Raw genomic sequence first — 17,211 nt, 5'->3', positions numbered from 1 at the left:
GGGAGGGAGAGAGGATAGGAGGAAGGGAGGGAGGGAGAGAGGATAGGAGGAAGGAAAGAAAGAGAGAAAGAAAGAAGGGAAGAAGGGAAAGCGGGAGAGGAGGTAGGGTGGGAAGAAGAAAGAAGAGAAGGAAAGAAAGAAGGAAAAAAGAGGGAGGAAGGGGAGAAGGAAGAAAGGGAGAAGGAAAGAAAGGAAGGCGGGCAGGAGGGAGGGAAACAGAGTCTCCAGTTTGTCTTCACCCCTCCTAGAGGCAACATTACTACAGGTTCTTAAGAAGTCTTCCTGAAATATACTATGCACACACAAGCAATTATATGTATGCATTTCTGTCTTTCGCAGAGATTACTGGGCATGCAATTGTGCATCCTGCCTCAATTGCTTAGCCATCCGTCTCAGGGATTGCTTCCAACCTGCTCATGAAGACCATCCTCATTCTACTTCATGCTCATGTTATGCCACACATAGAGGGGCCATTCTTCCCTTCACCAGCATATGGTTGACGGATATTTAGGTTGCTTCCTATTTATGTGGCCGTTTCAGCCAATTCAGCAGGAAGAACCCTCGTCCCTATGCCATTTTGGATGTGGAGGAGATTATCTGCAGGGTAGATTCCTGGAGGTGGCGTTGTGGGTCACACGGTGGGCACATAAGCAGTTATGTATGTTAGCTGCTGCCAATTGCAGGAAATTTTTGCCAGATTGCAGGAAAGTTGCACCAGCTCCTGCTCTCACCAAGTATCTTAAAATAAAAGTTAAAAATAAAGAAATGAAATAAAGGAAAGGAGAGCCCGCGCACAGCCTCAGTGACATAGCTGGTTCTTGAACTTCTGAATCTTCTTGAACTTTTGAATCTTCACCAATCCCATCCATGAAAAAAAAAATGGTGTCTCTAGAAAGGTTTATTTTGCATTTCTTTTCTCAAAAGTGAAGCTGAGCATTTTATTTTCATACGTTTCAGAACGATTTGTATTTTCTTTGTGTTCACTATCTATTAGTCCCTTTACCTATCTTTCTATTAACTAAGCTTTTCTTTCTTATTGATTGATAAATAGAGTTCTTTACAGACTAAGAAATTAGCCTTCAGTCTGTGATGGGAAGTGCTCATGCTTTTCCCCAGTTTTCAGTTTGTCTTTGAACTTTGGTGATGGGTAAAAAAAGTAATATTCTATTTCTACTTAAAGCATAGAGTGTACATTTATTCATCAAACTTTTGATCCTAGTCAGAGGCTCTAGGCTGGAACTTAGCTTCTCTGCCTGGAGGTCTCTTCTAGCCTATCTTCCTTAAGGAAACCCGGAGTCACAATGACTCAGTTCTCATTGTCAATGTCCGGATTTGATTTCTTTTCAATGGAGCAAGAATAGATAACATTTAAACAGCCACCTGAATGCTGGATTTTTCTCTATCTTTTAGGATCCTCCTCGTCTATCTCTTACAGTTTTCTTGCTTTACATATATATATTTCTTAATATATTAATAATTTCTTTATATATAAATATATATTTATTTCCATGTCTCTCTCTCTATAATTTCCATGTAATTATATATAATATATAATATATAATGTATACATAGTAGATTATATATATTACATAAAAATATATATTCTATATAATAATATTAATACTTTCTTAAGAATTTTTTAAAATTTTTATTTCTTAGAGACAGGGTCTCACTCTGTCACCAAGGTTGGGGTGCAGTGGCACGATCATAGCTCACTGATGCCTTGAACTTCTGGGCTCAAGTGCTCCTCCCAAATCAGCGTCTCAAATAACTGGGACTACAGCACGCACCACTGCGGCCAGCTGATTTTTTTGTAGAGACAGGATCTCACTATGTTGTGCAGGCTAGTCTCAAACTCCTGACTCAAGCAGTCCTCCCACCTCAGCCTCCCAAAGTGCTGGGATAACAGGCGTGTGCCACCATGACAAGCCAAGAATTCTTTCTGTGGTCACTGTTAGTTAAAATTATATATATATATATATAGTTTTTAAAAGCAGCTTACATTAAAAAAAAACCTACAGAACCATACAACTCACCTTTAAAAAACTATACAACTCACCTTTAAAAAACTTTTCAAGAAGCAAACTTAATTTTCCCGGAAATGAACAGCTTTTCCTTGCATACTCATAGTCATGGGTTTCTCTAAGTTTTAACTGAATGATCTTATTATGCTGGTGAGTATAACTGGAATAAGCAGTTTTGGGAACAAACAAGTGATGTTAACTAGCAAAAGGGCATGCGTCCAGGTGAGGTAAAGAGTGGCCACTGGCAGCTGGGCATCGTGGCTCACGCCTGTAATCCCAGCACTTTGGGAGGTTGAAGCGGGTGGATCACTTGAGGTCAGGAGTTCAAGACCAGCCTGGCTAACACAGGGAAACCCCATCTCTACTAAAAATACAAAAAAAATTCAGCTGGGCCTGGTGGTGCATGCCTGTAATCCCAGCTACTCAGGAGGCTGAGGCATGAGAATCTCTTGAACCTGGGGGGCTGAGGTTGCAGTGAGCTGAGATTGTGCCACTGCACTCCAGCCTGGGCAACAGAGTGAGACTCTGTCTCGGAGTGGCCATTGGCCAAGAGTGCTTTTGGAGCCATGGGCAATTGCCCCATGATGGAAGGAAAGAGGAGCATTGATTCATCCAGCCACCTTGGTAAGTGGATCAGTTCCAAGAATCCTTAGATCAGTGGCAACAAATACTAATTAATTGGAGGGAGAGAGGGAGATCATTGGCTGAAAGTCTCAAAAGTGGCAACTCTTTGGGGCAACTTACTTATTAAGCATTTACTATCTGCCAAGCACGACGTTAAGCACACTACAGGCTTTCTCTCATTTCTTTATTCCCATTTTATAGACAAGGAAACTGAAGTCCAGAGAGGGGATATAATTTGCCCTAGGTCGTGTTGAAAATGAATACTGTTATCTCACATGTTTAAACTGATGAAAGAAAAATAGAATCACACTGGGTTCCTGTTTTGAAACTGGTTTTGTTTTTTCCCCCTTCTCAAATAAGATCTTGCAATCAGTTTTCTTTAAAGAAATAAAATTAAATATTGGGTAGAAATACTTGAGTATTTATTGTATGGGTAGAGTGTAAAAATAGCAATTAGTGAATCCCTTTTATCCGAAACCCAGTTTAAGCAAAAGACCAGAATGGTGGGTCTCCTTTCGCACCATCAGGTGCCCTCCTGGGTCTCACTCCCTCCTTCTCCCCCACAGAGTAACCACCGTCCTGAATTCAGTATTTATCAGCTGTTGCTGTTCTTTATAATTTTATTTATATGTTTGTAAGCCTCAACAACCTATTGTTTACTTTTGTCTTTTTAAAAAATATTTTGATTTTCTTTTTCTATTGAGACAAAATAGGTGTACGTATTTCCACGGTACTTGTGATAATTTAACATATTCATATCATTTGTAAAGATCAAATCAATGTAATTTGGATATCCATGACCTTAAATATTTGTCTTTTCTTTATATTAGAAACATTTTAATTAATCCTTTTCAGCTATTTTGAAATATATGACAGATCGTTGTACACTATAGTCACCCTCCCGATCTATCAAACACTAGGTCTTATTTCTTCTATCAAATTGTGTATTTGTACCCATTAATCAACCTGTCTTCCTGGTACTTTTGTCTATTTTTGAGCTATCAGTAAACAGAATTGGCCTGGCATACTTCGGGAAGACTTGCCTTTTTCTCTTAATAAGATGCCGTGGGCATCCTTCCATGTCAATAGCTGTGCCTCTCATTCTTGGTGTTAATGACGGTGCCCTATGCATTATGTGGTTGAATTCACACTTACTCAGCCAAGGACAATGGTCTGAATGGTCATTCTTCCATCACACCTTACTTTGCAATGGAGTTTGTTAGGGCCATTCTTCCTGTGCAGGCCCCGAGTGGGGATATAAGTATGGCTGCTTTGCTAACAAGTGAAAGATTCATTCACTTGTTAAGATGTTGACCTGTGGTTGAGAAACCCCCCCCGAGAAAGAAGGACCTCCAAGCAGGGTTTCGAAAGTGACAGGTATCAAATCTCAACTCCATCCTCTCTGCTCTAAGGCCTCCTGGGGCTCCTCTTTGCCTCCACTGAACATCCAAAATCCAGGGAGTCCAGGATACACGTTTTGTCCCCTGCTGGAGTCTAGCTCCAGGCTGGGAATAGAGCAGTGCTTAATAATATTGGGTGAAGGAAGGTAGGAAGGTACGAAGGAAGTCAGTCTTCCCTGGTTCTGTTCTGAAGTCACAAGTCACCCCTCTTTCCCTCTCATTCCCCGTACACACATTTCCATCCTTCTCTTATACCAAATTCTGTCCATCTTGCAACACTTAGAATTAGCCTCTGCCTGTAGGTCCTTTGCACTCAGTGCTGACATGACTTAATCTCTGATTAAGCTGCTGAGTCTCTAAATGTTAAAGACAAGGCAGCACCAATGACCAGCCCCAGCAGAAGTGCACACCTGCAGAGGGGCTTTGCCGGTGAGGATTTCATGAGTTTCCCATAGAGTCAGCCCACAAATATTGATCAAGCATCTGCCACACAATAGGCCTAGCTCTAACTCAGTCCACAAACAGCCAAGAGGAGCAGAGAAGAAAGAATGATCTCACTATGATCACTACAAATAACATGTAGGAATCACTCACTGTATACTATTCCTGCTTCCAAGTGCTGTACGTGTTTTAACTCACTGAATCCCAAAAGCACAGGATGATGTAGGCACTGCTGTTATCTGTGTTTTGCAGAGAGTAAACTGCCTTTTGCAGAGAGGCACAGAGAGCTTAAAGACCTTGCTCAAAAAGTCACACAGGTTATAAGAGAAAGATGAGCTAGTATTTATTAAGGTCCTATTATGGGCTAAGCAATTTAACTCCATCTCTGTATTGAGCCCTCCGGTGAGCCTGTGAGCTTACTGACGTTGTTTCCCTGTTGTAGGCGAGAAGCTGAGAATCAGGGCGACACAGCGACACTCCAAGATCACGCAGCCCATTAGTAGCAGAGTGGGGTCTGTCACTTACGAAGGCAACAGCTATTTCCCAGATGGCAAGGGGATGGAACGTGACTAGGACAAAGATGCTGTTCTTGAAGAAGACACAGTCTAAAGGCCAGGGTGGGTAAAGCAGCACATGGAATGGGTGGGACACTGGGGACTCAATGGGATCACGCTGGGTGCAGAAGCAGCTGTAAAGAGCTTCAGAGGGAGACAAGCAAAAAAACCTGGGGCAAGTCAGAGCCTAACCCCAGGGGAAAATGGACAACCTCAGGGGGTGAGAATTTAGGGAAGCATAAAGGATGTGACGATCATAAGAGCCGCATTTCTTGAGCACCTACTCTGTGATGAGCCCCGTGCTAGACCTTATGAGTGTTCACACCTAATCCTCACATGATCCTCCAAGGTAGGAGCTATTTTTGTGCCCACAATAATAAGATAGCAGTTTATGAACCCATGCACTCATTCCATGAGGTAGGTACTGTTATTGTTCCCATTTCACAGATGAGGAAATGGAGGCCCCGGGGAGGCTGGTGAATACTTCAGGTCACGTAGGTGGTAAGTGGTAAAGCTGGGCTGTGAACTCCGATGGGCTGGTTTCGGAGTTCCCCCTCTTACCCACCTGGCTGCAGCTCAGATGGGTCCAGCCAAGTCTCCCCAAGACAGCAAGCAGCCCCTGAGAGGCACTGAGCACACCCCTGTCCTCAGCACAGCTCCAAGCTCCACAGCAGACGAGTTTGCCCAGGCAGGTTCTCAGACTCCCCCAAGGCCCGGGGATGGGGACCTGAGCTAGGTCAACTGAAGCCGTGAGTGGCCTGGACCTGCTCTTAAATGGAGAATCCCATGGGGTTGTTTGTGCTGGGTGACGTCACGGCTCCAGTTTGGTCTCGACCTCTCCAAATTAAAGAGAAGGTAATTGACTTTGCGTTAGGAGGGGCCTCTTCGTAATTTCCATCTGTTCTGGGTTGATGTGGCCACTGTTGAGTTAGCTCATTCTGGGAAGTTCCTCCAAAGAGGCCTTTCCATCTTCTTTCCATCCAAAGAGACCTTGTCATCGTCAGGCTGGTGGGGCTGATTCATGGGCAGCTGCTTCCGGAGTTCAGAATGGGCTCCAAGGCCCCACAGCATGTAGAAAGGACCTCATTGAGCAGCCTTGGCAGCTGCCAAGGAGAACTCAGGCCCGTGTCACTCCCAGGCTGGGTGTCAGTGCAGGGTCAGCCAGGAAGATGCAAACTCACATACCTTGAGCACCTACTGCATGCCAGGCTATGCATTGTAAGTCCCCTTGACTCCGCACCTTCTCGAAAGCCCACATGGGAGACCTCTGTTCCTTCGTCCATTTGGTGGGCCTTTTATCAGACATTTAGTAAATGCTTAAGCCATGTCCCGCTCCATGCTAAGCCTGAAAGAGTGCTTTGAGGAGCAAAAACACTCAAGCTCCTGCCCTAAAGGGGCCCGCAGTCCAGTGTGGAGACACTGATTGTCAAGTGCAACACAGGCAAATAACAAGAAAACACATGCAAATCACATGCAAACACATGTAAAATAGTGACTATAAAAAGAGGGTGGATGACAGTTGCTTCTTCTCCCTAGGTCTATAATTATGGTTAAGAACCCCATTTTACAACTAAGGACATTGAGGTTCCTAAACGTAAGCAACGAGCTTGAAGGATAATGTCCACACTTCCTGGGTCAGGTTAGAGGACCTCTACTTGCCGCCTTTCAGCCTCAATCCTAACACTCCACACCTTCACTACAAGGAGCTACAGGCGGATATATTTGCAGCATATTTGCCTTTCTCCTCTCCTTCACCAAATTGCAAGTACCTTCTCAAACAACGAGTGTTTTTGCATCCATTGTCCCCTTCTCATGGCAGACTGCTGGTCCTAGTACAGTACCTGACATTCAGTAGGTAGTCAGTGAGTATTTGGAGGATGGATGGATTAAAAGTTAGGTGGATAGGTAGGTGGGTGCATGGGATTTGGAATGGGCAGATGGAGGAATAGATGCATGGAGCAATGGTTGGACAGGCAAATGGTTAGATGGTTGGATGAACAGATGGATGAATGAATGGTTGGCTTGATTAATTCATGGATGATTAGATTGATGGATGGATAGGTGGTTAGCTGGATAGATGGATTGATGGATGAATGAATGGACACTAAGTCTTTATATATTTATTTTTATTCTTTGCTATCTTAGCATTACAAATCAATATACTTTTCTTTAATAATTCTAAGAAAGATAATGGGGTGAAACTAATATTCTTTTTTCTCCTTTCACCCATATGTCCTCCTCCCCACTCATTTCTTGGGAATGCACAATACCCTTTTAAATGCTCTGATAAGCCCTGTGATAAAGAAAGATTTAACTTTATGTAACTGAGAGTTTACCAATTATAGTCAATGACAGCTTTTATTTTCCCTAAGACCATTTGCCACCCCTGGATCTACTCTTCTATGTACAACCTTATCAATGTAAGTATAAAACACCTTCAGAATTTTTTTTTTAACTTGACAACTCCTTACTTCAAGTGTTTCTATGATAGGAAAGTCACTTCGTGTATGTGTGTCTGTCTGTGTGTGTGTTTGTGTCTATGTATGCATGTGTATGTGTGTATGTGTGCATATGACTCTGTGTGTGTGTGTGTGTGTGTGTGTGTGTGTGTGTTTGTATTCCGATGGCATGGTTTTATAAACACTACACCAGGAGAAAGGAGGTGTTTCATGCCCACTTTGCTGGTGATGAAACTTGCTGTGTGACCTTGGTGGTTCAATCTTCTCTGGTCTCCATATGTCATCTATAAAAGTAAGGACATGATGGGCTTGGTCTCTAAATTCTCTTTCAGTTCCAGCCTGGCTCTGCTGCATGATACTGCCTGTCTCCCAAGGGATGCGTCCGTGTATGGAGACCTCCACATCTCTTCCTGGGCTGCCCTCTTTCCCAAGATGCTGCCCTTCTCCTCTGTCTAAGGAACAGACGTGCCACAAAGGGGTAAATTACCCATACCTGCTCCAAATGTCTGGACATCTTGATGCCATGACTCAATTTTCTTTGCCAGCCCTGCAGACCTTCGCAGAGCAGGCACGTTCATCTTCCTAGCATAGCCCAGCCCTGCCAGGCAATCAGCTCCCAGCACTGGCTGCTCTGTCCTGGCATAATGCCCCCACCTCCCCCTCCTCAGAGCAAACTAACCCATCACTGTGTTTTGACTGCAGCTGCTTGCACCCCCTGCTCCGGCTCCTCCTGTCTCTTGGGAATCAGCAGTGGCTGAGCCGACAAAATCATTCTACCCTAAATGTTCCAGAAGCTCAGAGCAACAGTACTAGAATTATCATCACTACAGTCCCATTGAGGATTGCCTGGGGCCCAGCGCAGTCTCCCTGAGCCCAGGGAACTTGGGAAAGGTGTTTGTCTGAGTGGAGATGGACAGCAGGGCACCTGCACAGACTGAACAGAGGCTCAGCTCTCAGGCTTCTCAATGAGAGCTCCTGAGAGGCTGGTGATGGTCAATGGTCACTACCACCCCCAACCGCCACCACCAAAGTGGATCTGTCTGCACCCCCCATTCCTTGAACAGAGCTGGCCAATGAACATGGTGAAGGGAACCAAACCCTGATACCTAAAATCCATCTTCCTAGGACTTCCCAAGAATCCCAGCTTTCCCATGGTCTGCTCCATGGATGAGGAGAACAGCAGGAGCCATGTCCAACACTGGCATATAATAGGTGCTCAGTAAATACCATCAAATAGGCCTTTGCTTACAACCGCACTGTTGTTTTATGTTTCCCTAAGAAAAAAAATCTACCAGTTAAAACATAGCATGTCATGCATTGTATGATGAAACTGGATTTCAGAGATAGTAAAAGCTAAATGAGCACATTTGAATCAACTACACAGGGTACCTGTTATGTGAGGGGATGAATGAACGAACAGTGGGAGGTTTAGGTTTACAGTTTTGTATTTCCAGATCGTGCTGCTGCTGACTTGCTTTGTAACCTCGAGGAAATCACTTTCCATCCCTAGACCTCAGCTTCCTCACCAGTCAGGTGGGATTCACCGTCCTTTCCGGCAACCCCAGAAGGCTACTGTAGAAATCAGATAGGATCCGGGCAGCAACACATCTTCAAAAGCTGCAGAGTCATTGAAATAGGAACCCAAGATGGTCAATCAACCAGTGAAATCCTCATCCAGGGTATTTCCTGTCAGTGTATTTGCTATATGACTTTGGATAAGTTGCTTTGCCTCTCTGGGCTTGGCTTCCATTTCCTCCAGTATCACCTATAGAGACAAAGGTGTATATATATATATATATATATGTATCTTGCAGGGCTGTTGGGAATATTAAAAGCGGTGATGTTTGTAAGGTGCTTTAACACCATGCCTGACACATGGTAAACCAGGCCTATGGACACCAGCTGCTGTTGGTGTTGGTACACACATTCACATTATCTGAGTGGTGGGAAACATGCTTCCAGCGGCCTTGCTCCCTGCTTTCTTTACATCATCATTTGCATCCCCAGTGTCTTGTAGACAGTAATTTGCTCATTGAATAATCTGATGAATGAAAGGATGAATGAATGAATGAATGAATGAATGAATGCCTAATCTTGGGTGTGCAGGTAAGGCTGAATTCTACAGGCATAAACTTTTCAAATCACTTACAGGCAAAACAAGAAACAACTCACCTTGGTGGTCATGCAGCCAAACCCTCATTTCATAGAGAAGGAAACTGAGGCTCCGAGAGGTTCAGGAAGTTGCCCAAAGCCACACAGCCCACAGGTATCAAGCCCCCAACCACCATCCCCAGTATATCTCCTTCAGTCTTAGACCCTGGGTCAATGTCCAGTCCCTCTCCGACTCCAGTGACCAAGGGCACACTCTTCCTAGGTTAAGCATTGTTCCATTTTCCCTGACACGAATGCTTCCCAAGGAAGCCCTGGGTGGAGAAACTGCCACTGCCTCCGGGGCCTCAGACCTGGCCCCATTATTATTCCTCTCAGTGTAATAAATACATTTTAAGAGAAACAGATGCCGGAACAGTTGGACAGGAAGGGCCCAGGCCTGTGAAGAGGAATCTGGTTTGTGAAAATCTGTCTATTTGCCAGACGGTGAGCAATATGCTGCTGCCAGCCAGGTCTGGGTCCGGCTGCCAGGTGGGCTAATCGAGCCTTCCCGCCGTGCCGGTGGGTCCTTCCGGACCACCCTCCTCCGGCGCTCAAATGGGCGTCGAGTGGTCGTGCCTGCTGCAAAGGGCCCCAGGATGCCAATCATGGCCGCTTAATCACTTTGGCCACTTTCGTGGGAGGGGCGCCCATAGCAACTTATGCCAAGCGTGGCAGGGATAGGGAGGCATCTTCCGACTCAGACACGCCACCATCCATGAGTGGCTCTTCTCTTCCATCACTGTCTGAGGATGCTTGTTACCTGCAAATAGCTACCTTGATACCTGACACTTTGAAACCGCGATAGGAAACGGTCCCCTTACGGCCTCTGCTGTCTGGCAAGTCTCTTCACTCTCCCTGCATCGCTGCCCTGATGGAAAAAAAGAAATGTGGGCTGCTATAGGTGCAGGCTCCAGCTTCCATGAGGTACAGAGACCCAGATCAGACTTTTGTCCTGGAATTGACACCCCATCACATACATTCTCCGTTGGCTTGAGCTCATAAATCCCAGTGATTTTTGGCAGGCCCATGGGCAGCGGCAGGAAAACAGAACACTCAGTGTATGGCCTGACTTTGTGTCCTCGTAGCCATCCAGCGGGGAGAAGAGATCATCTCCACTTTGCAGATGAGAAAGAAGAGGTTCTAGGAAGAACACGACCTGCCCAAGTCATGCATCCCAGTGGGGGCAGGGACACACAGGGCTGCCTGATTGTGATTTCTCACCTCTTTTTGCGGACTCAGCTGCCCTTCTAGGAACAGATTAATAACTCTCTTCCATCTTCTCAAAACACTGGATGGAGATGAAGATATTCCACTATTTTCCTCCCATGCTCTGTGGTCCCAAGCAAAGTGAGGCATTCGTTTGCTTCTGAGAGAATTAATACCAAGAACCTCTTTTTCTTTCTCCTCCCTTCTCGGAGCTGCTCCACAGAGGGGGATTAACCATATACTAAGCTTTCCCCCCAATAAATTTAGCTTCCAGTATTCTTTCCCATTGTCCCCCAAAAGCTAAAGAAAAGCCCTGGTAATTCAAGAATTCTGTATCTAAATTATATTTCTACAAGGATTCTTGTTCTCAGAAGCAGTATGAAAATACTTTGTGTGACTGTGTAACCTGATTTTTTTTTTTTTTTTTTTTTTTTTTTTTTTTTTTTTTTTGGTGATGGTGGTGTTGGTAAGGAGATGAGAGGAGCCAGCCTTTGCTAAAACTGTGATAATAGTAATGGTCTCACCCACCTACCATTTGTTGAGGACTTAAGGTATTCCAGGCTCTCCACTGAGCATTGTGCAAGCATCATCTTATTTAACCCTTTCAGCCCTGCTAGGAGATGGCTGCTGGCATTGTCATGTCATAGTGACAAGAAAGCAAAGCATATTTTTGTCACTTGCCCAAAACCACACAATTAGAAAGTGGCAGCGCTGGAATTCAGCCTGGGGTTTCCTAAGTGCTGGGTTCTCTGCGTGGCTTCACTGAACTTCCATTCCACCTTCTTTGGCCTGGAGAGGCTACAAAGCTAAGCAGGGTATTTCTTTTTCATTCTTTTTCTTTTTCTTCTTTTTTTCAGTTGGAGTCTCTCTCTGTCACCCAGGCTGGAGTGCAATGGCATGATCTTGGCTCACGGAAACCTCCGCCTTTCAGGTTCAGGCAATTCTCCAACCTCAGCCTCCCAAGTAGCTTGAATTATGCCCGATTAATTTTTGGATTTTTTTTAAAGTAGAGACGGGATTTCACCATGTTGGTCAGGCTGGTCGCGAACTCCTGACCTCACGTGATCCGCTCACATCGGCCCCCCAGCATGCTGGGATTACAGGCGTGAGCCACCGCGCCCAGCCTAAGCAGGATATTTCTAGACTCTCTGAAAGCTAAGGTTCTGGATGCAGATTTGTTCCTGCCAATGAGAGGTATTGATGTGAGATTTAGGGAGCTAATGTGAGTCCATTCTCTGGCAGTTTGTGGCTATTGCTATTGGCAAATAGTGTGGTGGTAGTAACTGGAGGTTTTCCTGCAACAGGGACCTCACTTCATTCTCTCACATCCTAGACATCAAGAGGCAGTGGTGTTGGAAATGCAACAGCGTCTTGCATCTGGCATAATTCTGGCAGTAGCTGTCCATATGCCTCTGCTCTGTATATTCTGGAAGTTACTCTAGGAGACTTAACCTAGAACTTGCTCCTTCTGCCCTTCCAGTGGTCTTACATGCCCTGGATTCCGTGTATTAAATCCCTTCCTGCTTAAGATACCTAGACTGTATTTTGTTTCCTGTATGGAGTCTGGACTGATACATTGGGTGGTATCAGGGAAACCCATTCTAGTTTCTGAGCCTTACTTTCTGTACCACTTGCAGAGTCATGGAAAGGCTGTAATGAGGGAGTGGAAGTAAGAGAGCTTCCCAAAGGTAAGTCTTTCTGCAGAGATCGTGGCCCGATCGGAAGGTACTCTTCCAAATAGAGGACCTCGGGCGTAGTTTCCTCAGTGAATGGCCCGTACTCACTTGTTACTTTCAAAGCCATTATAGAACCTGCTACCTAAACAGCTCGCCAAGGACTTGGAGAGCACCTGGAGTATGGAACAAAGGGCAGGACAGGCTTTTAGCTCATATCTGTTCCTGCTCCTCTTCACTCTTCATTCTACCACCTGTGCCAGCTCACTTGGGAGCCTTGCTTTGACAGCACAGTGAGGAGCTGCTGACATGAGCTGCATAATCCTTCTTCTTCTATCTAACAGGGGGCATGGCAGGATGCCCCAGGAACAGACTCCGCCGCACCATTCTTGAGATGTTGCAACTTCCAGAAGTCCACAGTGCTAATTAGGGACCTGTGGATCTTGTTCACCTAACAGAGAAATAGGTCTGAAGTGGATGGCCGTGAGAATGAAGCCAGCTATCTGCCAGGATGCCTCAGCCACCATCAAGACTTTTGTGTGCAGAGAAACAGGATTTAAGAGGGGAGGGACTGAAAGGGTGCGGAAGCCACTGGGTTCAGTCATCCATTCAATCCACATGATTTGACCACCTTCTATGTGCTAGGCCCTGTGCTTACACTCAGGATTTAGTAGTAAAGAAATTATTGGGTCTCATTGGACTGATAGAGTTTCAGGGGAGAGGGAAATGAATACGGTTATACATGAGAGTGATTAGTGCCAAATTGGGGGAAGCAAAGTGGGTGGGGTGTGTGTGCTGTGGAAGCCCAAGGAAAAGCACCTGATTCAGCCAGGGACAATCAGGGAAGGATACCTGGAAGAGGTGACACCTAAGCCAAGACCCGATGAACATATACGAATATTTTTGGCAAACGGGGATGGATGCTGAAGTGAGGGAAAAAATGCTTCTAAAGAACACCTGAGCAAAGACTCTGGAATGAGAATGAGTTTATCCCAGCACTAAGGGATGTTCAAAAGTACTGAGTAAGGAGTGATGGGGAGAAGGGCAGAGCCAGACCTCACAGGGCCCTGGAGACCAGGCTAAGGAGCATGGCTTTGTTGTGAGGACACTGAGATACCACGGAACGGTTTTGGGCAGGGAAATGTGTTATAGTTATTGATGGTTGCATAAATCCAGAGAGCTTCTATTTTTCGAATGGACTATTTTTTAGAACAGTTTTAAATTCGCAGCAACATTGAGAAGAAAGTACATGAGTTCCCACCTATCCCTCACCCACCAACATAGCCCTCCCCGACCATCAGCATTACAATAGATGAACTAACATTGATACATCATTATCAACCAAAGTTCATAGTCTACATTCGGGTTCGCTCTTGGTACTGTACAGCCCATGGTTTTTGACAAATGTATGATGACATGTATCCACCATTATAATAACGTACAGAATAATTTCACTACCCTAAAAGCCCTCCAACTCCCATGGAACCTTTTTAAAGGAAAGATTTCTGGGTTTCCCTCTCAGATCTAGAGAACTGGAATCCTTATAGGTAAGACCCAGGAATTTGCATATTAATGTTTCCCCCACCTATCTCCATATGGAGGGTGAAATTTAGACAGCTAATCCAAGCCATGGTCTGTCTGCAGAAACTTCTGGATGATGTAATATCTAAGGCCTCTTCTCTGTCTTGGCCTGGAAATCCACTTCCAGTTGATTTTAGAAATAACCAAGCAGTTCTCATGGGACCCCAGTAGTCTTCCCTGAACGATTAGTGTTGAGAAAAGATCCTTCCCCCCTACAAAGCTTTTTCTTCCCACTAGGGTTCTTGGACTTCTAGCCTTCCTCTAGGGACACTCACCTCTTTCAGGGGAATATGTGGTGCATGATGACCAAAGTTTGGAAACAAAATGAAGGGAAAGAGCAAAAATACAGATATCTTCTGGAGTTAGCACCCCCCATCTTTGCTATAGTAATCAATCTCGCCTGTAATCCCAGCACTTTGGGAGGCCAAGGCAGGTGGATCATCTGAGGTCAGGAGGTCGAGACCAGCCTGGCCAACATGAGGAAACCCCATCTTCGCTAAAAATACAAAAATTAGCCAGGTATGATGGCAGGCACCTGTAATCCCAGCTACTTGGGAGGCTGAGGCAGGAGAATAGCTTGAACCTGGGAGGTGGAGGTTGCAGCAAGCTGAGGTCGTGCCACTGCACTCCAGCCTGGGTGACAGAGCAAGTCTCCATTAAAACAAACAAACAGACAAACAAAAAGATTCTCAAAGTGCTGTAGCAGCTTCCTTTACACTCATGAAAGCACCCTTAATGCACTAATGCCTGTGGCTCTTGCCATGTCTAAAGTGGAAAACAATATGACTTGGATCAAGGATGGAAGATTCTCATTCAGTAGAGTGAGTTCTTTGTAAACTAGGAGGTTTTATTATTTCTTTCTGTATCTGTAATGTTAAAATGTTACTGGACCAGGGGGAAGCTTAGTGAGTGTCTGTTGAATGAATGAATGAATGACTTAAATAGTGAAGAGGAGACAGTTTACTTCAATGCTTGGCACATATAGGTGCTCAATTTAATGACACATTCTTATTGTGAGTCCTAGGTCAGCTGTCAGGAGCCTGGGTTATTAATCTGGCTTTACCTTTAATATACTGTGAAATGGTGGTCAGTCTCTTTTCCTCTCCAGACCTCAGTTTCCTCATCTAAAAGTTAAAGTCCTTCCAGTTCAGGCATTTTATGAAGTGGATGAGAATTTGGCACTGATTTTTTAAAAGAGGTCTACAAACACAGTGAGACTGCTACACACCCACAAGAATGAATAAGATGAAAAAGACTGACAACGCCAAATGTTGACAAGGATGTGGAGCAACTGGAATTCTCATACATTGTTGGCAGGAATGTAAAATGATACCAGAATTTTGGAGAAATATCTTATGTGGTTTCTTAAAACACTTCACATTGTCCTACCTTCTGACCCAGCAATTCAATGCTTAAGTATTTACCAAGAACATAAAAATAAATGTTCACAAAAAGATTTGTATCCAAATTTTTATAGAAGCTTTATTTATAGTGGCCTCAAACTGGAAATAACCCAATGACCATAAACAAGAGAATAAATAAATCAATTGTAGTATATTCATAAATTGGAATCCCATACAATAGTGAAAAAGACAAAGTACTGCTACATGCAAAAACAAAAACCAGTCTCCAAAACTTTATATTGAATGAAATACGCTAGAAACAAAAAAGTACAAATTGTATGATTCCACTTACATGAAGTTCTAGAACAAACAACTAATCAGAGGTGAGGGGAAAAAAAAGCACAGTGCTGAACTCTGGGTGTGAGAACAAGGATTGACTGGGGAAGAGTGTAAGGAAACGTTCTGGAGGATTGACGGGTTTGGGCTACACAGATGCTTGCATTTGACAAAATTCAATGTATGTATCTTTAAGATGTATGCATTTCAATACATGTATATGCTTTTTACATAAAAAGCTATAGATAAATATTGGCATTGCATTGTTGAAATGCTTGCTTGAAATGTATCAAAAATTAAGATGGATCGATAGATGGATTGAGGGATGGGCAGACATTGCAAATAAAGTATATAAATGCTAACCAATGGTGGGATCTATGTGGAGGGTATACATATATTTGCTATAAACTTCTTCCAAGTTTTCTGTTTTAATACTTTTACAATAAAATTTTGGTTAAAAAGGGAGGATCTGGGACCCATGTAAGTTTAATATAATGTTCATCAGCTTTACCCCTGCCCCATTTGATTTTTTTCAGACCAATAATATGAAAGAAAAATTAATCTTAAGCACCCCTAGGGCACATATAGATTTATCAATTTATCTCTCATATATATACATATATATATGTATGTGTATGTACATGTGTGTATATTTGTCTTTGAACATCTATAAAAAGATAATTGAGTAAATAATTCCTTATTTCTACATAATTACTAATTATTAAAGATCTCCTGGGACCAGTAACAATAACACAAACTTACCAAGATGACAACATTTGGATTCAGCAAACATCTACTGAGCTGAACTAAAATGTGCCGGGCATTGTGATCCATGGTTTCTTTGGCTTTATCTTCAGAATAACTTAATATAGTGTAGACATCTCTGTGACCATTTTACAGACTTTGAACTGAACTCAGATGTTTGCAAATTGTATCCAAAATCATGGAGCCATTGAAATGATCTTTAATGACTACCATTTTTCTCTTTTCAGAAAATGTGTCCACCTTCCCTATCTTAAGATAAAAACCCTTGTTGTGTAACCACAGACAGCCCTTTGGATGTGTGATCAGGTTAAAGGATGGTCACATGACTGGGGCAGGCCAATCAGAGGCCTTCTCTGGGATTCTCTAAGTTGTAGGTAGTGAAAGGGCATCCTGTTCTTTCTTTTAGATCTCATACTTTAAGCTGATAGACTTGAGGACACTGGGGTCATGTGAAGTACACTCTATTCCAGGAACTCTATATGGTCCAATCTATTCAAATTCACAGCAACTTTGTGAGATGGAAACTATTCTTTCCCTATCTTACGAAAGAGGCAACTGCAGGCTAGTGAGGCTAACAGGAAGCATAGCTAGTAAGGGAAAGATTCAAAACCAGGCTAAGCCACAACACAATGTGCCTAGAGGGCTCCAACCTAG

At 43.8% G+C, this 17,211-nt stretch overlaps 1 non-coding gene across 1 annotated transcript; it reads left to right on the top strand.

The window, feature by feature from the left end:
- The first annotated feature begins 11,503 nt into the window (after positions 1-11,503).
- Positions 11,504-13,250, top strand: LOC119627129 (uncharacterized). The gene is made up of 3 exons (XR_012089603.1): positions 11,504-11,669; positions 12,497-12,547; positions 12,877-13,250. It is a non-coding gene; the product is annotated as an uncharacterized protein (transcript).
- Positions 13,251-17,211: the final 3,961 nt, after the last annotated feature.

Source organism: Chlorocebus sabaeus, chromosome 19 (genome assembly GCF_047675955.1).
Source record: "Chlorocebus sabaeus isolate Y175 chromosome 19, mChlSab1.0.hap1, whole genome shotgun sequence".
Lineage (NCBI taxonomy): Eukaryota > Metazoa > Chordata > Mammalia > Primates > Cercopithecidae > Chlorocebus > Chlorocebus sabaeus.
This window is presented reverse-complemented; position numbering and strand designations above follow the sequence as displayed.